Source organism: Petromyzon marinus, chromosome 7 (assembly GCF_048934315.1).
Source record: "Petromyzon marinus isolate PM22_M1 ecotype Great Lakes invasive population chromosome 7, UKy_Petmar_22M1.pri1.0, whole genome shotgun sequence".
NCBI lineage: Eukaryota > Metazoa > Chordata > Hyperoartia > Petromyzontiformes > Petromyzontidae > Petromyzon > Petromyzon marinus.
This window is the reverse complement of record NC_133673.1, coordinates 1,766,090-1,784,178: the sequence shown is the minus strand read 5'-3', so window position 1 is coordinate 1,784,178 and position 18,089 is coordinate 1,766,090. Positions and strand designations below refer to the sequence as shown.

Sequence of the window (18,089 nt, the reverse complement as noted above, 5' to 3'; positions counted from 1 at the left end):
TCTCTTTGTAGCTTCTCAGCCCATCGTTGATAAATTTCACGACATTGGCAAATCGAGACGCGTCGTGGTCTTGTGCCTCAAGGACAGCCAAGCCAGCATCAAAATGCCGGAAAGCTTCAGCCAATTGTTTGATTGTGAATCTCTTGGGCTCCGGAATGTCAGCGACTCCGGCTTCATCTGCAAACGTCTGTGCCTCAAGTTCCACGACATTCACATTGGTTAGCTCTTGCTAATGGGAGCCGAGCAACTACTGAGCATCATCATCACCTTGAATCTCCAGCTCAAGTTGCTTTCCCAATTCAACCGCTTTCTCTGTCCCTGTGTCCACAGTGTCCTCACACCCCCTGAAATAATTGCCTTCACCTCTTCCCATGGCTCTGAAATGTTCTTGATGCCTTTTGGTCGATATTTAAACCCTTCAAAAAATCCTTAAAGTTTGCTATCCTCACCTTCTGTTTTGTCTATTTGCCTCTCCAAATGTCCTACGTATGTGGTCGGCTTTAAATGAGGCAATAACCCCCTAATCTGTATGTTGCAGTATGAATGTTGCGTTGGGTGGCAGGAAGACAACCTTCATGCTGGTGTAGTGACACAGCGCCTACTGCTGTCCAGCAGCGGCAACTGCGGCGGACAATTTGCGCACATGACGTCGAGCATATACACGAGTGTGCCGGCAGGGCGGAGGAACTGGGGCAAGGGTCACGGAAGACCTCATTGGGAGGCCCCTGGAACCCGCTAGTGGGTTCGGGAAGGGAGGCGCGGCCAGGGTGGAGCCAGGCCACGCCGAGTGGAATAAAATCAGTCGAGAGCGAGAGCTCTGGGCTGCCGGTTCTGGGAGTGGACTCATCTCATTGTCACTGTCATCTTCGCCACCTACGTCGCTGCCGCCTTCACCCGATAATTGCACAGCCGGACAATAGTTTGCTGTCTCGGTCGACGCCGTTGGACCAATGCGGTCAGGGTTGTGTCTAGGCCGGGCTGCATGACAACGTCTTCGAGAGAGGAGGCGATTTGTGTGAGTGAGAATGGCCAGAGTTGATGTAACGGAAATAAAGAGAGAGAAAGTGCCTCCTGCAACTACTTCGTCTTCGACTGTGCGCTACACACACACACTGAAGAGGACACTACACTGGGATGAAAATTATTTAGGTGTGCAGCGTGGCCAGGAGCATTATTCAACGCGAGTGATATCTTAAAGGCCAGCGAATTGGATGAACAGTAACCTATCCAGTTCGTTAACTAAATTATGCCAAAACCAGTCCTCGAAAATGTCCCCAGTCACCCACGGCGTGGCATTCCACTACCAGATGAGAGTAAGTGATGCCTTTAAAATGCCCTCTAGGGGGCCCTATGGTTCTCGACCAAAAGTGGCTTTATTTTGCAGCTGCCAGCTGAATTATCACCAAACAATAGGATTAACCTGTCTTTTGCAGCTTTAAACTCTGGCATAACAATAATCCTCTTTTGCGATGTAAGTATGAGCAGGAATCTTCTTCCAAAAATGCCCCGTCTAATCCACGTTGAACACCTATTTACCCCCCCCCACCTCCTCGCGAATCGTATCAGCCCAACGGTCAGGGTATGCACGAACTGCTGCTTCCACATCAGCACTAGTGGCTTCCCCAATTAATTTAATGTTATCAAATTTGCCCTCGCTTTAAATCTGTGAAAGCACCCACGCTTTATTTTTTATCAGCATGATGCTAATTCTGGCCCTGGCACCGTATAATCAACAGTTTTATTTCTCCTATTTCGCTGATTGCACCACTCACTTTGCAATTATTGTCGACTTCATAGGCACCGAGCCCTTCACATGTTGAACAATTCGATCTTTGTCTTTTATTATTGTTCAATATTGTGAACTGGTTAAGGGCTGATGAACAAGGGGAGATTATACACGTAACAAAGAAAGGTGCCCACATTGGAAAACGAACGCCAGGCCCTTCTTTCTGCGAGGAAAACGTGTTCTACTATTGCGCTAACATGCCACCCGATGAATATTGAAAAAGATGCTAAACCATGTAATCAGCTTGAGCAAGTGTTTTACCATGCCTGTGTGCAGTGACTGTGTAACACTGCAGTCACAAGAAGCTGGCCACTGTTCCCACTGGGATTCCTGCAAGCACCGAGAGGCTAGAGCTACAGTACAACCAGCTGGCAAGCTCGCGCGTGTGCCGACCCAGGGGCTTTGAGTGCCCAGGGCTACGGGGTTGGAGAGCGCAGCTCAGCCAGCCACGGGCTTCTGTGGAGTCGGTGCGCAGTGTCCTCACAGTGGCACTCAAACATGCACCCGCACAGATACACTTGAAGGCACTGCAGCGTTAAGTGGCATGCTGTTGTGTGGTTTCACTTGGAACGCTAAGGCAACTGGCTGTATGACTTACTTTGAAGTCTTCTTTGGTTCTTTCGGTAAAGTCACGTAGAATGAGAATAAAATTATAAAATAAAATAAGACAATAAAATGTTCACGACGTTTCAGCCACAACACAAGTGGCCTTCTTCAGGTGAAGAGACAGAGCTCTGTCTTCCGTACAGACCTGTCTCTTCACCTGAAGAAGGCCGCTTGTGTTGTGGCCGAAACGTCGTGATAATTTTATTGTCTTATTTTATTTTATTCTCATTCTACGTGACTTTACCGAAAGAACCAAAGAAGATGAATCCTTGCAGTCACGAAAGCTTTAAATCGAAATTTACTTTGAAGTCTCAACTTAAACGACACTTTCTTCACAACGCGGTGACTTGTATACGATTTTAAGACATTTTAAAGTACAGAGACCGCAAATTTTGAGTAAATACTCTGCATGGCTTGTATTAATACATGTCACCACAATAAAGTGGATAAATGTGTGACTACGGCGCCACGGTAGCGAGATGTTAACAACCTCGCCAGAACTCTCTGTGGCACTCAAGCATACACCTGCACAGATACTCTTGAAGGCACTGCAGCATTAAGTGGCATGCTGTGTTTTTACTTTGGAACGCCAAGGCAACTGGCCGTATGACTAGGCGTTATTTTGAAGTCTCAACACCAACAACACTTCCCTTATATAAAGGCGACTGGTATGTGATTTTAAGGCATTCCAAAGTACAGCGACAGCCGATGTTTGAGTGATAACTCGACACTGCATGTGTTAATACAATTCTCCACAATAACCTAATTGAGATCTCTGTTCATGTCATCAAGAAATTGAAACCGCATTTGCAGTTAACTCCTTTGTAAAGGTAAACAGCATCCACATTCGTGCCTAAAAGACACATCGTTGCTGGTTCTATCGATAACATACGTTTATGTGTACGAGTTTGATTTCTTGTAATTGCACATTTATAATCGTATGCCGTAAGTAAAAATGTCTTACAATATAAATGTTGAGCGAACGGGCAGTAGTGGTTCAGAAAGATCTTCATATTTCACATTTTATTGACTGCACGAAAGATGACAATAAAGAGAGGCGTGAATAAGAAATGATTGCGATCGGGAATGTCCATCGATATGGAATACACCTTAGAGTAATAATTAGTTTATTTTTGGAGGGAAACAGCAGTCATTAGAGTTAATGGAGAGGTTAAGTGTTGTGTTCGTAATGAGAGGCTTTAGACAAGGATGTGCATCATCAGCTGACTCGTGTTCTCTACATCGTGAAATGATTCAGAGAGATAGAGGAGCTACATCGTGAAATGATTCAGAGAGATAGAGGAGCTACATGCAGGAGAGGTTGGTGCTCAGAATATAAATCACCCGAGATACGCCTGATGATACCTGAATTATATTAATGTATGTACTGTATGTAGCCATCTGTACTAACCGGAGGTGCAGCATCTTGACATATAATTGCAAAATAAATTCTGGGTTAAATTATAGAAAGTCGAAAGAAACGATTAACAATGAACTGCGAAAGGAAAACAATTTGAAAGGTTGTATCAGAGAAGAACATCACACTCCCATGTCAAGTACAAGTCAGTGCCACCAACATTGAACGGGTGGAGCATTTCAACTGTTTAGGTGGCGTGATAACTAAAGACGAGCACTGGCAAAATATATATTTCAGACAATAGGATCGAGATTGAAACAGAAATTAATCATGCAAACAATAATTAAAATACTGAAGTGTCACATGTGGTATGTTCTCATATATATGGACTATTACAATGACCATACAAAGCAAACTAGCAGCAACAGAAAAGTATTTATTTTTATGGATGTAAACAACTTCATGCACAAATACGATGAGTAACATGAATGTATTTTAGATAGCAAGGTGCAACAGCAAGGCAATTAATAAGGCATTCTAGAAAGGCTAGTTTAGATGTCTTGAACATATAATGAGAAAATAAGATTTTGAATATAACATTTTATTGGAAACGGTATAGGTACAAGAAGCCAGGAAAGAGAGTGAATTAAGTGCATAAGCAAAGTGAATTATTGTGTGCAACTAGTAGTATGTAATGTGAAGTCCTTGCGTGATATTATGGACATAGCTAAATGTAAGGCGATGAAACGACTTGGCTCATACATCGATGTGCTGTAAGTAAATATGAGCCTGTCGGCGAGTTTATTGCAAAGTACACCTATTCATAATAAAGGTTTTTGGGTTAGATCGCGTTATTTATCAATGTGTCGTAACCCTCCACCACCCGACACGGCCAATCAGCAAAAAAAGTGTCACGTTGACAAAAGACAAATAATTCACTACTTTAGCCCGCCAGTGTGTTGAAGAGTGAATCCACAACATTTACAGTTTGAGTACGACGTTTCGCTGGTAATTACATCCAGAATGGCGAATTGCCCGATGATGCTGGATGTAATTACCAGCGAAACGTCGTACTCAAACTGTAAATGTTGTGGATTCACTCTTCAACACACCGGTGGGCTAAAGTAGTGAATTATTTGTCTTTTGTCAACGTGACACTTTTTTGCTGATTGGCCGTGTCGGGTGGTGGAGGGTTACGACACATTTATAAATAACGCGATCTAACCCACAAACCTTTATTATGAATAATATTGGTCGCGAAAGCCTACGTGTTAAAGTACACCTAGCCTGTCACAAGCCATATGGTGACGTCACTGCCACTAAGTCGCGAATGGCGGCTGTTGTATGCAGCTAACGCGGTGTTGTGTCTGAGCACCTAAACGAGCAATTGGAATGTTGCAAGTTATTGTCACAATGGGGGTTCAACTCGGACTATCATCCACCTGAGGTAAAAATTTAGGTGTGTGGGAAGCCAACGGCGATGTTTTTTTTTTTTATAAAACTGTCCCCTCCGGCTCATTGCAGCTTGCAGAAGACGCCCTGTCCCTCAAACGGCCTTGCTGCCGAACATTCAAATTGTGAAAATATGAAAGCTCTCAACGTAGCCACTTCCTTTCTGCTTAAGTTAACTGCCAAACACCTCCATCTCAGCTACGCAGTATGGTCTCGCCATTGTGGCGAGATGTTAATTACCTTGCCTAGTATACAGGGGTCATGGGTTCGATCCCAACCCTGACGCCTGCTGTATATTTGGACTTTACATGTCTCTCTCCCAGTGGTCATGTGGATTTTTATCCGGGTCCTCCAGTTTTTTCTCTCCACATTTAGAAACATCCGTGAAGAGTATTTGGTCGCAATAAATTTCCACGTGATAAAACACTTATTTGAGCTTCTGAAAAAGAGCTATACAGCTCAGTGGGTCTTAACCTGGTAAAATATCATTAGTTAGTTTTAATGCAGACTTTACATTCCTGACTCCAATGAAAATTGGCACCACTTCACGCTCGTTTCAGCAAGAAGACATGCTTACAAGTTGGGGGTACATATCAATGTACATTTCTCATGTTGTGTGTTTAGACAGCGACAGCCTGATATAATTACCTTGTAATCCAGCACTGTGATAGCAAGGGTTGGTGGATCACACCTCCGATTAGCATGGTTGGCGCCGTACGGTGCGAAATAAGTTAAACATATAGTACATAAATCTTGACTTAAAGCTTTCGTGACTGCAGGAATTCATATTCCTTGGGTCTTTCGGTAAAGTCACGTAGATAGGTTGTTATTTTATTTAAACCTATCTGCGTAACTTTACCGGAAGACTCAAAGAATATATGGTACAAATGTAATGACAGGGTGACATCTGCTGGCCGGAAAGAGAATCACGGGTACAGGCATGGTTAAGTACCAACCAATCAGAGAAGGAGGTGTATCTGGGGCAAAGGTAACAGGTGGGGCTAGACGAGACACTCCGGGAATCTGCTGAAAGGTTCCATGAGAGGGTGTCGCCGGAGGCGGGGCCTAGCCATGCCTGGGGGGATATAAGGGGGAGTGGACCCGGGGCTCAGGGCTCGTGTGTGGGGTCTTGGGTCCAGGCTGCGTCGCTGCTCGCCGACATCTTTCTCCATCGTCCGGCCATGTGGAAGATCTCCTGTGTGGTTTCCATCGCCGTCATCGTCACGCCGCCAGCCAGCGGTGTAGCCGAGTGAGGACGATGGGACCACGCCAAGTCATCGGCTGTGTGTAGCCAGTAGAGACGTTAATATCGAGTGTTGTACTCAATGTGAGCTAGAATAAGTGTTGGCCTGTGTTTTGCCCAGTGTGAGTAATAAAAGAAGTACCCTCTACACGACATGTCGCAGAAGTTGCTCATTACACATACATCACACATTCGTGAAACTCCCAAGGGCGCCGCAGTGGCCATCTCCTGGCTTGCCAGGGTATCTCAGCAGAGCAAGCGGATGAATTTCGAATCAGGAATCCTGCACGGGGATTGAGTGTTAGCCCCTTCATATGTGTGGTTTTTCTTCAGTTGCTCCGGTCTCCTCACACACAGACCCTTACTCGGTCATAGAGTTGACCAGACATCCCCATATAGAACCACAGAGCTTGGGCAATTGTTGGTAGCGCCGGTCCTGGCTGCATTCCCTGCTGCCTGTGGTTCCCATACACAAACTGCGCATTTCCAATTATACAGAGTTTTGAAATATAACTTGCAGGAAGGAAGTGATATAAAATGAAACAGCATGTTATCATGCTTTGTCTACAATCATCAATTCCAATTGGATTTCTGCAATTAATGATTGCTAAAGTGCACTCAACCACTATAAAGTTACAAGTGAGTTCCCTGAAAAACCAGCCACATCCACCAGAATACTCTTCGGAAATATTGCAGATTATTATTATTAAGTCGATATTTTCACATCAAAACGTTACATTTTCAGGAGGAAGCCAATATGCAAAGCAGGATGAGAATAAAGTCAGATACAGATAATTGGAAACTGAGGGCCACGGATAATAGGAGCTCGTGTAGACCCTACAGTTTCCCCCAGATAACAGGAGTCATTAGTAATGGGAAATGCTGAGTGGTGGGTAATAGCTATGGTCCACAGATGTATGTATGTTGAACTTCTTTCAAACCTTATGTAGTAGTTGCGCATAGTAGGGTCCATGGATAATAGGAGTCGTGACTAATTTGCCCGATAGCAAATGTAATGCCTTGTCCTACGTATAATTGACCTGACAATGTTTAATGTTCCCCCCTATGGTGCACACATAATATGAGTCGTGGGTCACAGTGCCCATGGATAAACGGAGTCGCTATGGTTCACACATAATAGTAGTGTCATGTAATATGGCCCATGGTTTATAGGAGTCGCTGAGAATTTGTCCTAGAGCAAAGGTAAGATCCTCTGCTGGGTGTAATTGGCCTGAGACTGTAAAGCAAGGACAAAACCAGACATTTGGCACCACTAGTTTTAGAGCCCATAAATACGCAGTCTTGCCCAGGAAATGCATATTATGCAACTGCTCAATTAATCCGTTTTGGCTTTATTGGAAACAATCCAATGGGTAAATAATTAACTTAACTGTAACAGCAATAAAACCAAAAAGCTAAATGAGCAAAACAAGTAAATAACAGTACAAAAGTCCTCAATAAGTGAAATTGTATTGTTTGTGTAAATATGTGATTGAACAATAACAATAACACTGCTACATTTGCGATCGCGTTTAATTAAAACTGAAATGTCAGAAAACCCCACGTTCACGTTTTACCCTTCGTACTTGAATGCGTACAAATAAGAGGCCAAACCCGGTCATCAGCTTGAGCAAGTGCGTCACCATCCCTGCAAGCAAAGCAATGGCTGAGTGCAACGTGCTGCAGTCACAAGAAGCTGGCCACTGTTCCCACTGAGATTTCAGTTTCATTTCATTTATTAGGTACAACCCTGTGAGCCATGCGGTTCTTGACTCGGGTGCAACCGCAACAAACAAAAACATGAACAAGAAACATCTTAAAGTGACTGCACGCAACAGAAAAATTCAGGAAAAAACAGCAAAGTTTTCCAGAAAAACACCGTATATAAACGATGTGTGCAAAAATCCTAGTTGGATGCAAGTTAAACAATAACAACCATAAGACAATTTAGATTAAAGTTATCAGGCTAACTCTGTACAACAAACAAACATGGCTAACCCAAAACGTTTTCAAAATCACCAAAATGAAGCTATAAAAACAATGTAACAGCGATCATAGGAACTGTGGTTCAAATTGAACAATAAATGATATACATAACATGTACGACCAAACTGTGCAGCCATAGCTGGCTGCATGAGTTACTCCATAACAGCAGGAGTATCAGTAGCAGTATCCAAATTTTTCAATAGACCTTTAAAGATCAGCACACTATGTGTTTTGAACTCGCTCAATTAAAAAAGAGAGATGATATTGTCATCTTCTCAGCCGACAAGGGCAATGCCACTGTCATCATGGATAAAACCACATACAACAACAAAATTCAGGACCTTCTTATGGATGGTAGCTATACCAAAATCAATAGAGATCCTACCAACCGCTTGGTTACGAAAACCAACAATGTCATCACTAACTCGACTTCTCTAATCGAACCAACCAAGCTGCTTTCTCTAAAACCTTCTGCTGCTAGACCACCCATATTTTATGGCCTTCCAAAAATCCACAAAGAAGGTACACCGCTCCATCCCATCGTCTCCACCATTAACTCACCCACCTACAAACTGGCACGATTTCCGTCTGAGTCCCTGCTTCCATTCACTGGCAAGACCACCTCAGCTGTACTTAACTCAGTTCACTTGGTTTCTCTAATCAAAGACATCTCACTGTCTCCAAATGATTTGCTTGTAAGTTTCGATGTAGTCTCTCTGTTCACCAAGATACCTGTGCCTGACACCATTGCAATCATCAAAGACTGGTCCAACAGGGACTGAATTCTGATGTGCCAACTTTGGTAAGGCACTGCCTTACCAATACTTACTTCGCCTGGAATGGTAAATTCTACAAACAAGAGGAGGGTACCCCAATGGGTGTTCCCTTATCGCCAGTGGTAGCGAATGTTTTCATGGAGAAATTTGAGACAGATGTCATCCAGACATCCACTCTACGTCCTTCCTTGTGGAAGAGATACGTAGATGACACGTTCGTCATCTTGCCACATGGCCAGCCAGCACTAAACCAATTCTTCAACCACATCAATTCCATACACCCAGCCATAAAATTCACCATGGAAGTGGAAAAGGATGGCAAGTTGCCATTCCTGGTTGTTTTGATCGAGAAGAGACCTGATGACTCGTTGGAACATTCTGTCAACAGGAAAGCCACCCACACGGATGCCTATCTAAAGCCTGACTCCCCACCATCCAGCCCAGAAGAATTCCCTCATCAAAACACTTGTGTGATCTATTAATTTTCTATCTAAGTGACTTCACCGAAAGAACCAAAAAGTATGGATTCCTGCAGTCACAAAAGCTTCAAATCATAATTGAATGCATATATTATCAGAGTATTTTTTTGGTTGCATTCTGACCACAAGCACTGTGGTTAATGCAGACATGATTCCTTGTAAAAGGTTTCAGTTTGGTGTTTTAACATCTTAACTCCTAAATTTTGATTTAAAGCTTTCGTGACTGCAGTAATTCATATTCTTAGTTTTTTCGGTAAAGTCACGTTGAAGAGAAACAACAAAATAACAAAATATATATAAAACAATAAAAAATTCTCACGACGTTTCGACCATAACTCATAAATTTATGCAAACCGACACACCTGATGATGACCGTTTGAGTTATGGTCGAAACGTCGTGAGAATTTTTTATTGTTTTATATATATTTTGTTATTTTGTTGTTTCTCTTCAACGTGACTTTACCGAAAAAACTAAGAATATCTTAACTCCTGTTTTGTTGTCAGAAAAAAGGGAAAACCTATTCGCATGTTAATCATATACTTTATAATACCTACGTATAAAGATATTGAAAAAAAAGCAACGCAAATATTTACAATAACCAAAAATCGTAATTTACACAAAATAGCTTCACTATTAAACCAATGAATAACAACAATTTACAAATAATGTCTAGATTTTTCTAAATTTAACCAACAAGCGCTATTTCCATACAACCACTCCACACCAATAATGTCTCCTTCAACGTCATATTGTTGTTGGCATTCAGTCGTGAGCATCTCTCTGAATGAGCTCTCCTCCAGATCCTTCTTTGGATCATGTTTTGCTACCCGTGCATAGTCTCCCTTTTGTCCATAAAATTTTTAACATTTATTTTTGCCGTTAAAAATGTACGATAACATTGGTAATGATCAAATATTTGGGGAATTACATATCTAACATTTTTTTTAACACCACTCAGAAAGCGACATATACCTGCGGATTCGATGTTAAACATGCCGATTATTTTCCTGCCGGATTAAAAATTCCAAGGCGTCTCCACATCGGCAATGCTACTTTGTTTGTTGTATGCAAAGTCTTTTCTGCAAATTAATGCCGCACGTCGTCAACAAACGAAAAAGAACACCACACAGCTGATGCTGCACCGTTTCGCGAATCCCACGATCGACACGACAGAGCCGACAGAGCCTCTGATCGAGTAAAGTCGATTCTTAACATTCCGTAACAACTAAGATTTAATACCTCAGATGAAAACAATGGAAATTGTGACTTTTAATTAAATACATGAGTATTGTTTTAATTAATACTACAAACTATTGTATACTGTCAAGTTTCAAGAGTCGACATTTTTCAGTTTTTGGTCAATTGTTTTTATGAACGGTTGGTTCTGATCGATTTGTTTTATGCTTGCATTGAAAAACTCGTTTACCAAATCCCATCTTTTTTTTTTACAGAAAATGGATTGGATCCGATGCACCATTAGAAAAACTACGTTGCCAATATAAAAATCCCTCGGTGCAATACCTTCTGTCTGGTAAGATTAGATTCATGATTGAATTTTCCACAATTTTTGTTTATTGCTGTTGATGTCAACATAGATGTGTTTAACACGTAGGCTTTCGCGACCAATATTATTCATAATAAAGGTTTTTGGGTTAGATCGCGTTATTTATAAATGTGTCGTAACCCTCCACCACCCGACATGGCCAATCAGCAAAAAAAAAGTGTCACGTTGACAAAAGACAAGTAGTTCACTACTTTAGCCCACCGGTGTGTTGAAGAGTGAATCCACAATATTTACAGTTTGAGTACGACGTTTTGCTGGTAATTACTCCAGCTTCATCGGGCAATTCGCCAGAATGGTAAAGCCCTCGCTTGCTCCCGGTCTTAAATAGAGCAGCAGGGTGACGTCATCATTTAACTCATTTCAGGTGCAGTGATTTGAGGCGGAGGGGGGTATTGTAATTATATAATCGATTGGTAATCAGTCAATGGTTATGATTAGTAATGAGTTGTAGATTAGTAATTAGTTGTAATGTGTGTTACTGTGATTATAGGCTACGTTAGTAATCCGTTAATTAGTATGTGTTTCCTCTATAAGGAATTGTAATATGTATCATTTAATAATACGCTTCCAAGCCGCACTAAGCCTGACGCTGTCAGAGCGATTAAAGTTATTTCTATTCCTCTCAATTTCAATGGATTCTCTAATTAGTCTTTGCCAGAAATAATTAGTTTTACACAACACTTCAACGTTATCAAAATCAATTGAGTGTCCTTGTTGACAAGCATGTTCTGCCACTGCCAACAGTTGTGTTTGAGATAATTTAATATTTTTTTATGTTCTTTTAGTCTTATGCTGATGTTACGTCCCGTCTGTCCAATATAGCATCTGGCACATAAACAATTCATCCGATATACACATTCTGTTGATAATTTAGGTAATGCGTCTTTAGTGCTAGATACTAGTTTTTGAATTTTGTGTACTGTACCAAATCTTACTGTAATGTTTTGCTTTTGCAAAACACGGGCTAATTTGTCAGTTACTCCTGAGATATATGGAATTTTTATTGTTTTAACAATCTGATCGCTTTCAGCCGTGTTGCTTTGCGATCGTGATTTGGCATTCAGTGCTCTGTTAATTTGAGCATTATTGTAGCCATTCTGTCGTAGTGCTTCTTTAACGTGTTTTATCTCTCTCGCTAGACTTTCACCATCTGACACTGTTTTAGCCCGATGTATGAGCGTCTTGATAAGAGAGGATTTCTGAGCTGGATGATGATGCGAATCTGCATACAGATAGGCATCAGTATGCGTTTGCTTTCTGTAAACGCTGTGTGTTATTTTACTGTTTAGGCCATGTCCAAGCAAAATATCTAGGAACGGGGGTGAAGGTGTGCGTGGCTGGAAGGGGAGGCTGCCCCTCCAGTGCTGTGGCAGTGACTCCGGACCAGAGGATGGGTCGGTGGCTGAGTGGGGCCTTTACGGTGCGAGCAAGGGGGCGGCCCCTCGGTTTTTGCTTTTTTTGTTTTGTTGTCTCCGCTGAGATACTGAATAAAACTTTAAAAACCGTAATTACCAGCGAAACGTCGTACTCAAACTGTAAATGTTGTGGATTCACTCTTCAACACACCGGTGGGCTAAAGTAGTGAACTATTTGTCTTTTGTCAACGTAACACTTTTTTTTGCTGATTGGCCGTGTCGGGTGGTGGAGGGTTACGACACATTTATAAATAATGCGATTTAACCCAAAAACCTTTATTATGAATAGATGTGTTTTTTGCACTTGTTTGTAATTATTTTGAATGCAATATTAGATTATAATTTTTGAAATGTTGAGACCCTTTGTAATGATATTCTTGTGGAATTTAACTGATTTTTGGGGTGTGTGTGTATGTGTGAACAGCTATGGCACCACGTGGGCTTCTTGCGCTTGCATTTACGGTGCACGTAACGCTACACTTTACGACGGCAAAGCACATCTTGTTTGTGGAACAGTGGTCACCCCCACACCCACTGCCAATGTCAACTACATCATCCTCGGCATCGTCAACACCAAACACTTCCTCTTCGTCCTTTCATTGCATCTGTGCGTCACTGCCACCCGCACACTGCGATATCCACTTCGCTCTGACAAACTGCGTCTGCAAATCTCACGCAGCCTCTGCTAATAATGAGACATCCATCCAAGAGACACACGTGGAAATAAGCAAACTCGTTACAGATGCTGCTGAAGCCATGGAAAGTCTGTCACTGTGGCTTTGGCAAGATTCACCTGACCTGGTTGTGCGTATGTCCCATGCCCTAGCCAGCGAGTGCCCCCTGCATGTGAATTCACTTCACATATCGCGCTGCATGTTCAGTGACAAACCCACCAATGAAGAGGACGGTGCCTACAACACGAAGGGAGCCGTTGGCGCTGATTGCACCAAATCGGAAGAAAATGGTGGTGGTGGTTACGTGCTTATGCTTCAAGGGTTGCGGGAGGTGTGTGCGGATTTCCACACACATGACGACGGCGCTGTCCGTTCGTGCTTGCTTCTTCGCGGCAATATTTATGAAGACCTAAACGAATATGCTAATGTTAATGTCGGGCATAATGATAACTTTGCAGATAAGAGGGGTATATTTGGTATACATGCTAACAATGATGTAAACCATGAAGCTCGTGAAAACACCGTTAATAGCGGTGAAGTAGAGATAGCATTGGTGCTTCTTTCCCTTCCTGCCATACCCCCTGGACTACGTGCAGTGACACTCCTCGTGAATGGTGACACATACACCCAGGTAATGGCCTGCTTGGATCATGCAAAGAATTGTGTCTCTTCTGAAAAAATACTACTTACACTAATTTACTGACCGAGTAAATTTGTGCACAGAACCTATAATTGCATGTTAAGTATTTCGCTAATCATGTGTAGAATGAATGTAAACACTTCACTTCAGGACTGCTTAAAATTTGATTGGATGTTACTATGGTACATAGTAAGACCGATAGTCTCATTCAAATTCTGTTTGGATATTGACTCGGCCCATCATACCTTGACAGGCAACAAAATAAGAACCACTTTGAAGTTAAAAGTGGTTGTCCTATGGATCCAACATTTGTCCCTGCCATGTGAATTTGGAATTTCCACCACTTATCTCGGTACCACCAACAGAGCCACCATCCTGTCCTGATCTAAGCTTATAGTTAGACTTATAAACATGAAAACACATATGAAGAAACAGCGCAAGTAGGAGAAAGAGAACTGTTTTAAGGGTGTCCAATCAATGGATTTGCTGCTCAAATGGGCATTCAGGTGGTGCTCAGCCCCTGCGATCGTGGGGAAAATCTAAATGCCTAAAGTGGGGGCAAGTCTATGAGTAAGACAATCACTGTCGATTTCCCAACAAAGTGGTACTCTTGTTTAATTGACCCTAGTGGAGGGCTCATGGGCACTGTCAATTTCCCAACTCGGATTAGAACTCGCAACCCTTCGGATTACCAGGTACTCACTCGACCGTTGTGCGGGGAGGATAAGCGGTGTGACGTGATGGGCAGGTAACACGACTTATGCAGCAAAGCTTGTCATGAAGTTAAAGATGAAGAGGAATTCGTTTTGTGTGTGGATATCCACACACACGCTAGAGGTTGTTGAACATGAATGTATACCTTCACAGTACATTAATTATGAAGATGTGGAGAACATCATGAGTTCCACACATGTGCAGCATGTCTATCACAGCCTTGTTGAATTTTAAGTGTTTCGCTTTGACCAATGCCATCAGTGTGGCGAGCAAACAACAATGGATGACCTCCCAATGGTTCAAAAAGCAGCACAATCTGAGATGGTTAACTCTGTCTCCATGTATGCCAATAACATCTCTATACCCTATCTGTGTCATTTTACAGTACCGCATGTTTATTTGTACAATATAGTATATAGGTAACGTGCCATCCACTTGCTTTTACTTATACTTCAAATTCGTTTATGCATCATACATTTTGATGTTTTGAAGGGTTCCACTGTTTCTAAATATATTCTAAATGATAACAGCTCATATGCAAATGAAATACGATTCTATAAATTATGGAAACAGTCTTAATTTAAATTTGCATCAGTACCCCATCGTGTACAGTGTGATGAAATGTGTAAAATGTTGAGGTAAAATTATAAAATATGTGTAAGATCTTATTTTAGACGAGTAAAGGCTTGTTTCTGGGCAGAAAATGTCATCGGATTTTACGACTTGTTGTTGGCAAGTGGTCTGAGGACATTGCAAGTTCTTAAAATGGACTAATCCACAGAAACTTAGTGCCTCCTACTATGCCTGGGTGACGGAAGCTGAAGACATGTTGCAGAGGAGGAATATCCCGAGACAGCCTCACAGCATTCCACGGGCATCCTGTCAAGAAGGGGATGTTTAAGCAAAAGTTAAGACGGAACGTCACCTTGCCACATTGAACTCACATATAAGTGTGGCACATGAGGAATGGACCACTCTTTTAATTATTTAATCGTGCAGCAAGGGAGTAAAGTGTGGTTTTGTGAAAGTCCTTATGTGCTGTGCAGTACATGAATGCACGTGTGGACACCAGCATGCGATAACTGACTTGGGCCTGTGGATGTCTGGCAGGGTTATTGATTAACCGGACTTGTACACCAGTCACGTGGTTAATGGCTACTCGGTTGAGAATTGCTGTGTGTGACACACGTGCTGTTGCATTCTACAGGCAAAGGACCTAAAGGTTGCTTTTGATCAAAATAGAAATGTTCGAGACTTGTTCTCGACTTCAAGCTTGGCTTTGAAATGTTAGTTTGTAATATATTCAATAGGAGGGGTTTTAGCACTGTGCACTGTAAAGGATGATGTACTGCAGTTAATACTTGTAATTCACTAAACCCTAATACTGTTTATTCTATAACCATGCCCATGCACCCAGAGTAAGACTACTTGCAATGCTATTGAGAATAGAACACATAGTAGTAAGTTGTACAATGGTGACAAGTACAGTATGTATACTGTACACATACAAAACAGATAATGGGTGTAAGATACCGATATAAGTGGATGGTATAGATAGACATACAGCTTAGGATTAAAGTGATATTTGAATAGTGAAGTGCAAGGGTCATTGTCAAAGACAAAGATGGTTTATCAGCAGTAGAATTTGGTTTAAGAGAAACTGTTATTGATGAACGAGACTTGTACACCAGTCACGTGGTTAATGGCGACTCGGTTGCGGATTGCTGTGTGACACAAGTGCTGTTGCATTTTACAGATTGACCACAATAAATGTGTTTGCTCTCGATTTGGAGCACCTGCCCACGTCCTTCATTTCGAGTGTGCAACATATTTTGTTGAGCCAGACAGGAAAGTTTCCCAGAGTTCACAGACGGGGATCAACTCTTCCAACGAGACGGACCAAACAATTGTACAGGCAGCATATGTAAAGACAGTCTTGCAAGGATCGGAACGGTCTTCACATCATGGCACTGGAACAGCTGCAGGACAAGGCCAGTACTGCTTTGAATCAGCTGCAAAGAGCCCAGTTCATGAAAACATGCAGATATTTGAAGTGTTTCCATGATGATGAGACTGGTAAAGCTAAAAAGCAGACGAGCTTTGATTCGTATGGCAGAAAGGGTACTCGATGAAGTTGAATACCAAGAAGAAGATGATGAGGCCTTTGCATATATTCGAAACCTGCTGTCTTTCATTGAAACAATACAGCAGAAAGACAAAGACAGCAAGGGAACAGGTCAAACACTGCCACCATCAAAACTATCTAAAGATATGGATGGTTAAGTACAAGAGTCACAAGAAGAATCCAAAAAAACCCTTGAGGAAAAGAAAACCTCAAGTGAAGGTGGAACAAAAACCACAGCAGCATTCGATCCCGTACGAATGGCCAGACTAGGAAATGCGCCTAAAGTCACAATACGGAGATAATTGAGGATATGTGGGCAGATTGGTGAAAGAGGGCAGAAAGATAAGTTATCTTACACCAATCTGATGCACCAGATCGACACAGGAACCCATAAGGGCCATGCTCAGTCTGACATCATTGAGGCAGTAGTCAGAGCAATCAGTCCTGGTCTAAATTTGAGGGACATACTAAAAATAAAAATTGATTTGACTATTTTCAAGTAAAAAAAACATTTTGAAGGGACACTATAGAGAAGAAAGCACATCTGATCTCTATCACAAGTTGATGAACATCTCTCAGGAGCCAAGAGGAACTGCACTAAACTTTTTGTTCTGAGCTATCGAATTAATGGACAGACTATTATTTGCATCTAAAGAACAAGGAGCTGATGACCAGTACAGTCCAGATTTGGTACGCAGGAAGTTCCTGAGATCGATTGGCACAGGATTGCTCAGTGGCCCTATACAATTCCAAATAAAGCCCCATCTAGATGACATCACTGTCACTGATGAGATGCTGATTGGAAAAGTCAATGAAGCAGCCAGCTTGGAAATTGATAGACAAAACAAGCTCAAACAGAATTTGGCTCCCAAAATGACTTGGATGAACGAACTGCAAGCTGATTTGAAGGGTAATAGGGAAGGCTGTCAGCAGGACTCACAGGGACAATTTAAGGTGGTTACATCACCAATACAACCATCCAACAACGGAAATACCAGGACCAAAACAGAGAAGGGCAACAAGACATCAGCAACTGAAAGGCCATCTCGAGATGGGATTGAAAAGATGGTAAGCGAGTTAAGGGCAGAAGTTGCAGAGTTCAGGAGGAGGTGGCATGATGATGTCACCCCAGACACAAAGCGAGGACACTGGAAACAACCAGCCCAAGACAGAGCAATGCGACCAAGAGGCTGTAGGATGTGCCAAGAGGCTGGAGCAGGTGGTACATGTAACCATTGTTTCAAATGTGGCTAGCTGGGACACCTAGCCCG

General features: G+C 42.2%; 1 long non-coding RNA gene across 1 annotated transcript; it reads left to right on the top strand.

The window, feature by feature from the left end:
• The first annotated feature begins 3,033 nt into the window (after positions 1 to 3,033).
• On the top strand, positions 3,034 to 16,485 carry LOC116939827 (uncharacterized). The gene is made up of 3 exons (XR_012941134.1): positions 3,034 to 3,222; positions 11,138 to 11,217; positions 13,090 to 16,485. It is a non-coding gene; the product is annotated as an uncharacterized LOC116939827 (long non-coding RNA).
• The last annotated feature ends 1,604 nt before the right edge of the window (positions 16,486 to 18,089 follow it).